The 15,670-nt window shown below is 38.0% G+C and overlaps 1 protein-coding gene across 3 annotated transcripts in view; it reads left to right on the forward strand.

Moving 5' to 3' along the window:
• Positions 1-3,232: 3,232 nt before the first annotated feature.
• trim62.1 (tripartite motif containing 62, tandem duplicate 1) overlaps positions 3,233-15,670 on the forward strand; it is a 106,811-nt gene continuing 94,373 nt past the window's right edge. Inside the window, exons 1-2 of one of the 3 annotated variants that reach the window (XM_061939121.2) lie at positions 3,285-3,301; positions 9,242-9,330. The gene's annotated coding sequence lies outside the window, so the exon portion shown is untranslated. Of the gene's footprint in view, positions 3,302-3,402; positions 3,492-9,241; positions 9,331-15,670 lie in introns of those variants that run through there. The other 2 variants (XM_061939128.2, XM_061939137.2) reach the window with 2 other exon arrangements.

Raw genomic sequence — 15,670 nt, forward strand, 5'->3', positions numbered from 1 at the left:
TTTAAGTCCCATCTTAAAACTCATTTGTATACTCTAGCCTTTAAATAGACCCCCTTTTTAGACCAGTTGATCTGCCATTTCTTTTCTTTTCTCCTAGGTCCGGTGGCCATGGATGAAGTGCTTGCTGTCCAGAGTCGGGACCCGGGGTGGACCGCTCGCCTGTGCATCGGTTGGGGACATCTCTGCGCTGCTGACCCGTCTCCGCTCGAGATGGTCTCCTGCTGGCCCCACTATGGACTGGACTCTCACTATTATGTTAGATCCACTATGGACTGGAATTTCACAATATTATGTCAGACCCACTCGACATCCATTGCATCCTGTCTCCCCTAGAGGGGGGGGGGTTACCCACATATGCGGTCCTCTCCAAGGTTTCTCATAGTCATTCACATCGACGTCCCACTGGGGTGAGTTTTTCCTTGCCCTTATATGGGCTCTGAACCGCGGACGTTGTTGTGGCTTGTGCAGCCCTTTGAGACACTTGTGATTTAGGGCTATATAAATAAACATTGATTGATTGATTGACTCAGCTCCCGAAAAAAAAAGACAAAACGGTCCAAAGAGTTGCCTCAAAGAACCGTTTGGTTTGCGAACAACCCATCACTAATCTGCTGTTTTAACTTATGAGGTCCATTTGAAGGAAGTTGCACTTTTTAGCCCGATTCTTCATCACATCTAACACCTGTTTTACCTTTATTTTGAAGGGAGCACTTTAGATGTATTAGTCATCTAATGCTTTAAAAATATGTAAGTATAAGAGTATATTCATTGCACTTCTACATTTTTTAAATTTTTATATATTTGCACATTGTTTTTCTAGCATTCACACATCGCACTGTATGGAATGGCCTCAATCTCGTTACCTTGCGTAATGACAATAAAGCTGATTCTGATTCTGATATTAAAATTTGTGGTTATGATGGTACCAACATTGGAGATGAGATTCACGAGAGTAGGCAAATCTAATCTATCCATCCATCCATTTTCTACCGCTTGTCCCTTTCAGGGTCGCAGGGGTTGCTGGAGCCTATCTCAGCTGCATTCGGGCGGAAGGCGGGATACACCCTGGACAAGTCGCCATCTCATCGCAGGGCCAACACAGATAGACAGACAACATTCACACTCACATCCACACACTAGGACCAATTTAAATAGACCACCCTTTTAGACCAGTTGATCTGCCGTCTCTTTTCTGCTCTGCCCCCCTCTCCTTTGTGGAGAGGGGGGAGGGAGCACAGATTAGGTGACCACAGATGATGCGCTAGCTGTTCAAAGTCGGGACCTGGGGTGGACCACTCATCTGTGCATCAGTTGGGGACATCTTTGCGCTGCTGATTTGTCTCCACTCAAGATGATCTCCTGCTGGCGCCACTATGGACTGGACTCTCACTATTATGTTAGATCCACTATGGACTGGACTCTCACTATTATGTTAGATCCACTATGGACTGGACTCTCACACTATTATGTTAGATCCACTATGGACTGGACTCTCACACTATTATGTTAGATCCACTATGGACTGGACTCTCACTATTATGTTAGATCCACTATGGACTGGACTCTCACTATTATGTTAGATCCACTATGGACTGGACTCTCACTATTATGTTAGATCCACTATGGACTGGACTCTCACTATTATGTTAGATCCACTATGGACTGGACTCTCACACTATAATGTTAGATCCACTATGGACTGGACTCTCACTATTATGTTAGATCCACTATGGACTGGACTCTCACTATTATGTTAGATCCACTATGGACTGGACTCTCACTATTATGTTAGATCTACTATGGACTGGACTCTCACTATTATGCTAGATCCACTATGGACTGGACTCTCACACTATTATGTTAGATTCACTATAGACTGGACTCTCACACTATTATGTTAGATTCACTATGGACTGGACTCTCACACTATTATGTTAGATCCACTATGGACTGGACTCTCACTATTATGTTAGATCCACTATGGACTGGACTCTCACTATTATGTTAGATCCACTATGGACTGGACTCTCACTATTATGTTAGATCCACTATGGACTGGACTCTCACACTATTATGTTAGATCCACTATAGACTGGACTCTCACACTATTAAGTACATCCACTCGACGTCCATTGCACCGGTCGCCCAGGGGGTGGGGGTGCACCACATCTGCGGTCCCCTCCAAGGTTTCTCCTTGCATCCCATTGGGTTGAGTTTTTCCTTGCCCCGATGTCGTCGTGGCTTGTGCAGCCCTTTGAGACACTCGTGATTTAGGGCTATATAAATAAACTTTGATTGATTGATTGAGTGTTGCCAATCAGCCTATCCCCATACACATTGCAATAGTGGTCTTTGTGGAATAACCCACATTTTGAGAAGCCAAACAGAAAAATACAATTTTTGAGGTGCCTACAGAGTTAAGTGCAAAACAATTGATGTTAAAATGTAAAAAAAAAAAAAAAAAAAATCCATTAGCAAGGTTATATTCAATGCTGGGCCTCTGTCCTTTGTTGTCCTCTGTTTTTTTGTTTGTTTGTTTTTTTTTTAATACATTTTGATTTCTATTTACTGTTTTAATTGGTTTTACCCTTTAAAATCGTTTTAATCATATTTATTTTTACATTTTTTAAATATTTGTTTATATTTATTTATTTGTTGTTTTTATTCAGTCATTGGTGGAGCTAAGTATGATATTTGAATATTATTTTTAATATTGTTGTGCAGCACTTTGGAAACATTATTGTTGTTTAAATGTGCTATATAAATAAAGTGGATTGGATTGAAATAAAAGATGGCCATTTCAAATATATGCATGGTTTTGTAATGGGCTCTGCTGCCATCTGCTGGTCTACTGTGGAAATAGCATTTTGTTCGACCAGCTCTCCCAATATGCTTTTTAAATACATTTACACACATACATCGCACATTTGGCACCTTAGAAACGTGGTTGTTTTCTAAACTGTCTTCCATTGAATATATTAATTGTTTTGTCTAGATTGAAACGAGCGAACTGGGAGACGACGTGTGGACTATTCCAATATTGTTAGCCTTTTCAATTAGATATATTTTTTAGCCTCTTTCTATCAAATAAAACATCCAAAACGCTGAATTAACTCTTTTTAGCTGTATTTTTATGTTTTTTGTATACTTATTAGCGATACCATCTGTTTATGAATATATATATTTTACGATCCCCCCCCATTGTTTTGGCTAGATGGTCGCGCCTGTTGCCGCTGTGTGTTGCTCTTCTTCCTGGTTAAAGACTTGCCTCCAGGCTGCCGACGTCGCCTCACAACCTCAGGTAAGTTAACAATTTACTCTCCTTTTATCCATTATTTACAATAGTCAATGTGGAGTTTTTTATAAATATTTTCTCCCGCTCTTCAGCTTCTAGTATTGCTGGTTAAAGGACTGTTTAGTGGGTTTTATGCGGCGGTCCCAACCTCCCCCTCTGTTGCTGCTGCTGGCTGCGCTGGCTTGTGTGAACAAATGTGAGCAAATAAAATGAAGATAAATGAGTAACATTCACACATCAACACAGGGATCAGGTTTATGTGTGCGGTGTTATCATTGCACTTATTTATAAGGCTGTAAAACTCTGCATTTACACGGAAATTGTGAAGGAAGCTGCCGCAGGTGCTTGCCCTGTTGGTTGCTGCAGGTTAGTTTTAATTTTTTTTTTTTTAAATGGTCACACTGGTTATTCAAAACAAAAAAAGCATATTTTCCTCAAGTAAATTTTTTTATTTTTGCTGAATTTATTTTGGTCAACTATAGACCGTAGAAATTACAGATTTGTATTTACTATCAATGCGACCCCGAAGGGAATAAGAGTTAGGAAATGGATGGATGGATGGGATAGGAGACTGTTCTGAACTCTTGTTTTTACTCAATTGATAACATTTAACCCTTAAAGCAGGGGTGTCAAACTCATTTAATATATAAAAGAGGAAATAAAATAAAAAAAGCCAAAATAAAGGTTTAAAAGAAACATCTAAAGCAGGGGTGTCAAACTAATTTTAGATCGGGGGCCACAGGGGGAAAAAATCGACTCCCAAGTGGGCCGGACTCGTAAAATCACGGCACGATAACTTAAAAATAAAGACAATTTCAGATTGTTTTCTTTGTTTAAAAATAGAACAAGCACATTCTAAAAATGTACAAATCATAATTTTTTTTTTTACACTTACATGTTATTAGTATTCTATCTTTATTTATCGTTATTTATAGTTTCTGAATAAATTATGTGATAATGTTCATCAGTCAACTCATTGGTGTTAATTTTCAATCTATCAAGATAAAAAAATAATATCAAAATCAAATTACAGGATGTTATTTATGTAGTTTGCTCATTTTCATCGACTGGTGCACTAACGTGGTTTTTTTTGTGTTTTTTACATATGTAGCATAATCTACAAAGACAAAGAATTGCTATTGCGACATCTAGTGGACACATTTAGAAGAGCAGTTTCTTTCATTCAAAAATTTTGGCTCATTTTTCTACTTAGCAAACTTATCCCGCGGGCCGTACGTTTGACACCCCTGTCTTAAAGGGTAAGTGCTTTTTCTGTAATGTAGCCTTTTTTTTAATGCATTTTAATTAGTAAAATATGGCAAATACAAAGTGGTTAACAATTCATTCATCCATCTATTTTCTACCGCTTGTCCCGCTTTAGCCTATCTCAACTGCATTCGGGCGGAATGTCGCTAATTATTAGCCTTATATAGTTAAAGTTAAAGTACCAATGATTGTCACACACACACGAGGTGTGGCGAAATTATTCTTGGCATTCGACCCATCACCCTTGATCACCCCCTGGGAGGTGAGGTGAGGGGAGCAGTGAGCAGCAGCGGTGGCCGCGCCCGGAAATCATTTTTGGTGATTAAACCCCCACTTCCAACCCTTGATGCTGAGTGCCAAGCAGGGAAGTAGTGGGTCCTATTTTTAGTCTTTGGTTTGACTCGGCCAGGGTTTGAACTCACGACCTACCGATCTCAGGGAGGACACTCTAATCACTAGACCAACTCTAACATATAGCTACAGTATATATACCGTATTTTTCGGACTATAAGTCGCAGTTTTTTTCATAGTTTGGCCGGGCTCCAATGCGACTTATATATGTTTTTTTCCTTCTTTATTATGCATTTTCGCCAGGTGCGACTTATACTCCGGTGCGACTTATACTCCGAAAAATACGGTATATATGGCCAAACAGCTCAATTTTTGTTTCATCTGACCACAGAACTTTCCTCCAGAAGGTCTTATCTTTGTCCATGTGATGTCGGATGAAACAAAAATTGAGCTGTTTGGCCACAATACCCAGCAATATGTTTGGAGGAGAAAAGGTGAGACCCAGAAACACCATTTCCTACTGTCAAGCATGGTGGTGGTAGTATTATGCTCTGGGCCTGTTTTGCTACCAATGGAACTGGTGCTTTACAGAGAGTAAATGGGACAATGAAAAAGGAGGATTACCTCCAAATTCTTCAGGATAACCTAAAATCATGTCAGGAAACCAACAAATTTAGCTGAACTGCACCAATTTTGTCAAGAGGAGTGGTCAAAAATTCAACCAGAAGCTTGTGGATGGCTACCAAAAGCGCCTTTTTGCAGTGAAACTTGCCAAGGGACATGTTACCAAATGTTAACATTGCTGTATGTATACTTTTGACCCAGCAGATTTGGTCACATTTTCAGTAGACCCATAATAAATTCATAAAAGAACCAAACGTCATGAATGTTTTTTGTGACCAACAAGTATGTGCTCCAACCACTCTATCACAAAAAAGTAAGAGTTGTAGAAATTATTGGAAACTCAAGACAGCCATGACATTATGTTCTTTACAAGTGTATGTAAACTTTTGACCACGACTGTATATACATATGGCAGTGGCGGGCCGTGCGTTTCCCTCCTAGGCCTTCAGTGATGTCCTGTGTCCGATGATTACCTCTTAAAAATATCATCATTTATGTCACCACATGACCATTGCTGGAGAAATACTATACAGGAACACATTTACGCACTACTGGGCATTAAATCACCACCAACAGTGTACAAGACGGGTTATTTTCTGGCGCATTTAAAAACAAAAATAAACTCTATCAGCAATTAAAACATATCTTATGTGGTGCTGTCAAAATAAAAATTGCTAAAAATATATTAAACGTGGAAAAAAACGAAAAAACAAATATCTGAACTCACAATTTGTAGAAGCCATTCGAGCTTCCGGGGTTGGCCGACATCGTCTGTAGTTTCTCTTTAAATATCCTTCTTGAAAATGGCCTTGCAAATATATGTGTTGTCTTGTCTAATCATAAAAGATGCAGACGAGGCCTGTTGGCTGAGTTCTTAAAGTTTACTCCACAAGGTGCTCATCAAAAAGATCCCGCTGCCGGCATGGCTAAACACTACTGCGCATGCTCTTCACTACTGTGGAATGCTGGGTAATGGAGTTCTTATGTTACCTAGCTCATAACATCACAATATATATCTGCCTTAGGCCATCTAGAAGGCCTTACTGACAACAGCTCGTGATCTGATTGGCTATCGCAACTGTCTATCAACTGTATGTGCCCGTTCACTTTCAGTGCACAGACGCCAGCATTGTTGATTCTGAAAGTTATTTATATAATATATAAAACATGGCTCTCATTTGTAAAGTAGAAGGATGTGGACATAAACATAGAAGTTGGTCAACTTTGACATCCAAATTAGACATGGAGATGGCAAGAAAGACACAAAAAGACGCTCATGAGCATTATGATCAATTCTTCATCTAAACTGGTAGGTATAAATATCCTAGTGAGAGCAGACATTGTACAGTAAGTAATTATTTTATTATGTTCATAGTTCATGTTTAGCACTTAGCAATACTGCTGCATAATGCTTAGTGTTTCACTAAAGCTGGATCTATTTAGCAGAGGTTCTAAAACTTGTAGCTCAACCTCTGTATATTCAGGCTCAAAAATACAAGGCTCTGGATCACCATTTGTCCCAAAGTAGTTGTTGTCTCTCATGAAGTCTGCTATGATTAGTAGTGTTTTTGATGAGAAAAGCAACCTTTGTGATGCACCTGTGAAATTAATACGCCACCGTATGCTTAAAATAATTTTTTTGTTAATACAAATTATCCCAAACTGGCAATGCTAGACATAAAAAATATTATTTTGCTCTTCCTGGAAAAAAATGTCGGATTTAAAAAGTTTGTATTTGATGCCACGTTTATCTTGTCTTAACTAATCCTTTATTTGAACGTTTCAACTTGGAGGACTGTCTTTCTATTTTTATTATATTTATCCACTATATGGCGCTATTTTTTTCCTTTTCCTAGCATGGAGCACAATTTTTCTTTTACTGTTTTTTGCCTTGCGACTGAAATGGTAAGTGTGTGGGGGAAATATCGATTTGGCATTATATTCTCACAATATATCGAATTTAGTTTCCTAAATATAGATAAAAAAAATAAAAATGAGAACATTTAAGTATACATTTAATTTTTTTATTGTTTTAATGTCAGGTTTTGGTATAATTTTTCTTACTATATTGATTTTCAATTTCAAAATGTAGATAAAAAAGAGAGAAATCATTTTAATTTGAAATTGTATTTATTGTTTTAAAGTCAGTTTTTTGTCTACTTTTTCTAAATATCGTTTTTTAATGTCTAAATATAGATCATAAAGAGAAAAAATATTTTAATTTGAAAACTAATTTTTATTGTTTTAAAGTCAGGTTTTTGTATACTTTTTCTAACGATATATTGATTTTTAATGTCTAAATACATATAAAAAAGAAAAATAATTTTAATGTAAAATTTTATTTTTTATTGTTTTAGTCAGTTTTTTTGTATACTTTTTTTTGATTATATATTGATTTTCAATGTATAAATATAGATTAAAAAAAGAGAAAAATAATTTCAATGTAACATTTCATTTAAAAAAATAAAAATTAGAACATTTTAAGTATAAATTGTATTTTTTATTGTTTTAAAGGTTTTTTTTGTATACTTTTTCTAACTACATATCGATTTTTAATGTCAAAATATAGATAACAAAGAGAAAAATAATTTAAATTAAAAATGTTATTTTCTATTGTTTTAAAGTCAGGTTTTGGGCCGATTATAAATCAAGCAGGACTTCCGCATCTTCGCTCCGCAGAGTGTTGCCGTTAGTGGTGAGCAAGGCAGTATAAGAAGTGGACAGTTTAGAAGTAGAGGGTATTTTTTTGACTTTTGAGAAGAAACTTGATACACTTTCTGTTTAAATGAAATTAATTGAAATGAATCATTTAAATGACATTGTTTTTTGACTGACATCGAGTGTACTCGTATGCAAGTAGCATTTTAAGCTGCATTTTACATTTATCATGGAGCTATGTCGACTATCGCAATATACAGTGTGGCTTAAAATGTGTGTTTTTATTACTCAGTTATCATTGTAGGTTTTTTTTCTTCTAAAAACATACCTGGCTTTTTTAAAGGGTTACATCCCCCAGATGTTAGCAATACTTTATGTTCTGTATTTACTTTGTGTGTGGATTTTTAGAACATCCTTAAGATAATGTTAAAAGTTGCATAAATAGTACTTTGAGTTGCAGTCACGTCTCTTTTTGCCATGTTCATAAAAGGCATAAGTGGACAAATGCTGTATTTTACAGGAGTAACTTGTGACAATATGACCCCACACAGAACACCACATGCTGGACGTCCTCCATTGTTGTCTTTGTGTTTACTGTATCATCTTCCTCTTTTTCTTTGTTGACTTCATCGGCCTGTTACCTTAAATTGGTTTTCTGTTTCAAAACTGCACAATGGTGAGCTCAACTGAAACCAAATGTTTGGCATTGTTGGCCAAAATGATGCTGTTTATTTTAAACATGCTTGATACCAGGAACATCACTTGGTTTAATAAGAATTGGAACAGGTTCTTGTTGAGAACCGGTTAACAGTGTTTGGATTCCTTGGAACATTTGGCTAGTGTTGCGTTTTGGACCAGTTGTTCCTCCCAGGGAATTCAAGTTTCTGGTCGCTCCCAAGCTCTTTACGACACTTAAAGCTGAGTAGAAGAACCACCAGAGACAGAATAGGTATTTTGTAATATATTTGCAAAGCTTTGTAGATATAATGAGACCAGTCCAGCATAGAACATTCAATCGCGCAGCTAAGATGGTCTGCTCTAAAATATGGAAACCTTCTATTCTATAAAGTCTCTCTCCCTCCCACCCTCGCTGTCTTGTCTTTCCAGCCCAAACACATGCCCATTATCCTCCGCAGCTGGACACAAGAAGAGATAAGGAGAAGGATTATCTCTCCTCCTTACATTCCATATTCAAGGTTAGCACACAGTATTTGCAGACAACCAAAAGACCACAATTGAAAGAAAAACACTAGCTGTTTTGTAATATGATTATGAAAATAAAGAAGTAACACTTAAATACGGATATATGAAAATATCTGCCTCCGACACTAGTTTTGTAAACAATGCCCTTTTTGATTCCCGTGGGCACGAATGACGTCACAGCGACACGATACAAACAACTCAACCTGTCCGATAAGGAGTATGAAGAAGCAGAACTTATTAAATGCTACGCAATTTTTCCCCTTGCTGTACCAAGAAATTAACCAAATTTCTCTATAAATACGACATACAGTACAGGCCAAAAGTTTGGACACACCTTATCATTTCAATGCGTTTTCTTTATTTTCATGACTATTTACATTGTAGATTGTCACTGAAGACATCAAAACTATGGCACCTTTGAAGTGAAAACCATTTCAGGTGACTACATCTTGAAGCTCATCGAGAGAATGCCAAGAGTGTACAATGCAGTAATCAGAGCAAAGGGTGGCTATTTTGAAGAATCTAGATTATAAAACATGTTTTCAGTTATTTCACCTTTTTTGTTAAGTACATAACTCCACATGTGTTCATTCATAGTTTTGATGGTTGGGAAATGACCAAATGTCAATGGTCAAATCAACGTCACAACTAGGGCTGGGTGATATATTGATATACTCAATATATCGCGAGTTTGTCTCTGTGCAATATAGAAAATGACTATATCGTGATATTCGAGTATATGTTCTCACACAGTTGCTTTTAGCTGCGGGCATTACACTTCAGGCTTTTTTCACACTTTCTTGTCTCTCCTTCTCACAGAGACTTAAAACAAGCGCACCTTCGTCACATACTGTCGCGTCATACGCCCTCGCTGAGCAGAGAGGTAGCAGCATGGGTAACATTAGCTGTGATGCTAGCGGAGTGGTGCGAGTGGTAATACGAGAGAAAGAAGGTGCGAATCTGGTAACAAATGAAGGAAGAATTAATTCCTAAGAAAAACAGCACGGGGTCCATCGTCTGGCGGTGGTTTGGCTTCAAGCGGGAAGATGTCGAACAAGTATGCGGCAAAAGCGTTGCTACAAAAAGTAGCACCACTGCTAATGTGTAGCATCATTTGAAAAGTCACCCGTGAGTGCTTGAAACTCCGCATGTCAACATCTCCGTTCGGTGCCACACCAACAAAATGCCCAAGTAACCATTTCCAGATCAACACCATATGAAAGAATTAGTCAACAACTTAAGGAGATAACGTCCGCAGGAACCTACCACATAGTGAAGGACATAAACCATTTTATTTCCTATTATGCAGCTCATTTTTATTTGACAGTTATTGAAATATCTTGTGTGACATCATGCACAAAAGTGCACTTTATTGTAGTTGCGTTCTGTACAAAAAGTGCACTTTAATTTAGTGTTGTTTTGATATGTCATCTTAGTGACATCATGCACAAACGTGCACTAATAGCTTGTTTTAAAATGTCTCTGACAATCTTGCACGTTCTGTTTTGAAATGACATGAATGTTTTTGCCACTGTTTAATAACTGTTTAATTAATACACTTTTGGTAAATTGACTTAGTTGTGATTTCCCTTTCTGCATGAAAGTTTAAAATGAGCATACAGGTAAAAGCCAGTAAATTAGAATATTTTGAAAAACTTGATTTATTTCAGTAATTGCATTCAAAAGGTGTAACTTGTACATTATATTTATTCATTGCACACAGACTGATGCATTCAAATGTTTATTTCATTTAATTTTGATGATTTGAAGTGGCAACAAATGAAAATCCAAAATTCCGTGTGTCACAAAATTAGAATATTACTTAAGGCTAATACAAAAAAGGGATTTTTAGAAATGTTGGCCAACTGAAAAGTATGAAAATGAAAAATATGAGCATGTACAATACTCAATACTTGGTTGGAGCTCCTTTTGCCTCAATTACTGCGTTAATGCGGCGTGGCATGGAGTCGATGAGTTTCTGGCACTGCTCAGGTGTTATGAGAGCCCAGGTTGCTCTGATAGTGTCCTTCAACTCTTCTGCGTTTTTGGGTCTGGCATTCTGTATCTTCCTTTTCACAATACCCCACAGATTTTCTATGGGGCTAAGGTCAGGCGAGTTGGCGGGCCAATTTAGAACAGAAATACCATGGTCCGTAAACCAGGCACAGGTAGATTTTGCGCTGTGTGCAGGCGCCAAGTCCTGTTGGAACTTGAAATCTCCATCTCCATAGAGCAGGTCAGCAGCAGGAAGCATGAAGTGCTCTAAAACTTGCTGGTAGACGGCTGCGTTGACCCTGGATCTCAGGAAACAGAGTGGACCGACACCAGCAGATGACATGGCACCCCAAACCATCACCCAACCATGCAAATTTTGCATTTCCTTTGGAAATCGAGGTCCCAGAGTCTGGAGGAAGACAGGAGAGGCACAGGATCCACGTTGCCTGAAGTCTAGTGTAAAGTTTCCACCATCAGTGATGGTTTGGGGTGCCATGTCATCTGCTGGTGTCGGTCCACTCTGTTTCCTGAGATCCAGGGTCAACGCAGCCGTCTACCAGCAAGTTTTAGAGCACTTCATGCTTCCTGCTGCTGACCTGCTCTATGGAGATGGAGATTTCAAGTTCCAACAGGACTTGGCGCCTGCACACAGCGCAAAATCTACCCGTGCCAACATTTCTAAAAATCCCTTTTTTGTATTAGCCTTAAGTAATATTCTAATTTTGTGACACGGAATTTTGGATTTTCATTTGTTGCCACTTCAAATCATCAAAATTAAATGAAATAAACATTTGAATGCATCAGTCTGTGTGCAATGAATAAATATAATGTACAAGTTACACCTTTTGAATGCAATTACTGAAATAAATCAAGTTTTTCAAAATATTCTAATTTACTGGCTTTTACCTGTATATTAATGCAGTATGAACAAGAATGTTTTAATGTAGACACATAGAATCATCATACTGCTGTGATTATATGCATCAGGTGTTAATTCAAGGCTAGGGCAAAATATCGAGATATATATAGTGTATCGTGACATGGCTAAAAAATATCGCCCAGCCCTAGTCACAACCCAACATTAAACGTCATCAAAAAGCATGTTGTTTCAACGTTATGTTTGAGTTGCTCAACGTCAGGACCTAATTCAACAAGTTCCCAATGTTGGTTTAATGTCTTGTGCCTGCTAGGTGCAGTCTGTGGTTCATAAATCGAAATGTTTGTACAGTGAGGGGTTGGTAAATCAAGTTTCTACTGTAATAACTTAGTAAATAATAATGAATGAATGCATTCATACTTCCTCCATACATCTTGTAAACACTGTACGCTTAAGTTCTTCACAAAACTGATAGAATATGAATAAAATCCACGGTTTTACCCCACATATTCATGTGATGTTTTGCATTGAAATGTCCCTGACGCAGATGACGTTACATTGCACTCTCACTTAAGATAACTTGGGTAATCGCTGACCAAACTGTGTTGTTGCTAAAGCTACATGACGGGTGTCGAAACTTTTTTTTACATCCAGAAATAATGGATAATGCAGGTTCACTTTGAAATCGTCATCACGCTAAAAACAGTCCAATATTGGAGGCAGTTTTTTGTTTCCCACAAAATTGCCATCCCATCCGTGGCGCTAGTTTGCTGTGGCCGAGACGATGCCATCGTCTAATTTGCATAATTGGCTATAATAACAGACACCAAATACCTAAGTTTAGTATCCGAAACACACAAGGACAATATGTTATTATTTTGTGGTCTAGTATCTACCTCTTTTATTCGTATAAAGTGCATATTGGTATTTACATTGGTAATAAATATGCTTGAGTGTCATTTAAACTGTAATCTTAAATCAGCATTTGTAGGTTGGTCATATTAGCTCATTCGTATAGCAGTCAGATTACGAAAGAAACACAGCTGTCATTCCCCCTCTGAGATCAGAACATTAATAAAACATCACACACACTGAGGAGAAGCCATTAATGCTTCAACCAAACATTTCTGAAGCCATAAAAACTCACATCGCCAATTAATTCTGCACCGATAGCAATCAGCGATCATAACCTAAGCACAACCGGAAGCTGACATGACACATCCAAAATAAAAGGTTTTAAAAAGGTGTCTGCAAAAACATGGAGGCCACATTTTTTAATTGTGGCCCCAATTTATTTGTAGCAGGCTGCCACATGTGCAGATGCTAAGCCATTTGAAGAAAACGTTAACACTTTATCATTGTTCAAAGTGATGATACTTAGGTTTATTGTTTAGATCAGTGTTTTTCAACCACTGTGCCGTGGCACACTAGTATGCCGTGAGATACAGTCTGGTGTGCCGTGGGAGATTATCTAATTTCACCTATTTGGGTTAAAAATATTTTTTTGCAAACCAGTAATTATAGTCTGCAAATGATGTGTTGTTGTTTAGTGTCTGTGCTGTCTAGACCTCGGCAGAGTAACCGTGTAATACTCTTCCATATCAGTAGGTGGCAGCCGGTAGCTAATTGCTTTGTAGATGTCGGAAACAGCGGGAGGCAGCGTGCAGGTAAAAAGGTGTCTAATGCTTAAACCAAAAATAAACAAAAGGTGAGTGCCCCTAAGAAAAGGCATTGAAGCTCAGGGAAGGCTATGCAGAACTAAACTAAAACTGAACTGGCTACAAAGTATACAAAAACAGAATGCTGGACGACAGCAAAGACTTACTGTGGAGCAAAGACGGCGTCCACAAAGTACATCCCAACATGACGTGACAATCAATTATGTCCCCACAAAGAAGGATAAAAACAACCGAAATATCCTTGATTGCTAAAACAAAGTTTATACGGGAAATCTCGCTCAAAGGAAGACATGGAACTGCTCCAGGAAAATACCAAAAAAACAGAAAAAGCCACCAAAATAGAAGCGTAAGACAAGAACTAAAACACTACACACAGGAAAACCCCAAATAAGTCAAAATAAGTCACGGCGTGATGTGACAGGTTGTGACAGTACTTTGAGTTATAGTGATGGTTATGGTTTAAAATCCTATCCAACAATTGCGACAACGACTTTTTACTGTCAACTGAGTTTAATTTTTTAATGTTTTCTGCTGGTGGTGTGCCCCCGGATTTTTTTCAACACAAAAAATGTGCCTCGCCTCAAAAAAGGTTGAAAAACCCTGGTTTAGATTATGGCAAGGGCCAATAAAAAAAACAAAAAACAAGATGCTGGTTTGAAATGGCCCACGCGTTGCACTTTGGACCGCCCTGCTATGATGAAGCTTCAATTCCCGTTTACCGTATTTTTCGGATTATAAGTCGCAGTTTTTTTCATAGTTTGGCCGTGGGTGCGACATATACTCTGGAGCGATTTATGTGTGAAATTATTAACACATTACCGTAAAATATCAAATAATATTATTTATTATTATTTATGCCTCATATAACGTACACTTATTCAGCCTGTTGTTCACTATTCTTTATTTTTTTTAAATTGCCTTTCAAATGTCTATTCTTGGTGTTGAATTTTATCAATTAAATTTCCCCCAAAAATGCGACTTATACTCCAGTGTGACATATACAGGTAAAAGCCAGTAAATTAGAATATTTTGAAAAACTTGATTTATTTCAGTAATTGCATTCAAAAGGTGTAACTTGTACATTATATTTATTCATTGCACACAGACTGATGCATTCAAATGTTTATTTCATTTAATTTTGATGATTTGAAGTGGCAACAAATGAAAATCCAAAATTCCGTTTGTCACAAAATTAGAATATTACTTAAGGCTAATACAAAAAAGGGATTTTTAGAAATGTTGGCCAACTGAAAAGTATGAAAATGAAAAATATGAGCATGTACAATACTCAATACTTGGTTGGAGCTCCTTTTGCCTCAATTACTGCGTTAATGCGGCGTGGCATGGAGTCGATGAGTTTCTGGCACTGCTCAGGTGTTATGAGAGCCCAGGTTGCTCTGATAGTGGCCTTCAACTCTTCTGTGTTTTTGGGTCTGGCATTCTGCATCTTCCTTTTCACAATACCCCACAGATTTTCTATGGGGCTAAGGTCAGGGGAGTTGGCGGGCCAATTTAGAACAGAAATACCATGGTCCGTAAACCAGGCACGGGTAGATTTTGCGCTGTGTGCAGGCGCCAAGTCCTGTTGGAACTTGAAATCTCCATCTCCATAGAGCAGGTCAGCAGCAGGAAGCATGAAGTGCTCTAAAACTTGCTGGTAGACGGCTGCGTTGACCCTGGATCGCAGGAAACAGAGTGGACCGACACCAGCAGATGACATGGCACCCATTTACGAGCAGAGGAGCATGTTCGGTAGCGCACAATCACGGAGTATTTACAGAC

This window comes from Nerophis lumbriciformis, linkage group LG03 (assembly GCF_033978685.3).
Source record: "Nerophis lumbriciformis linkage group LG03, RoL_Nlum_v2.1, whole genome shotgun sequence".
Taxonomy (NCBI): domain Eukaryota; kingdom Metazoa; phylum Chordata; class Actinopteri; order Syngnathiformes; family Syngnathidae; genus Nerophis; species Nerophis lumbriciformis.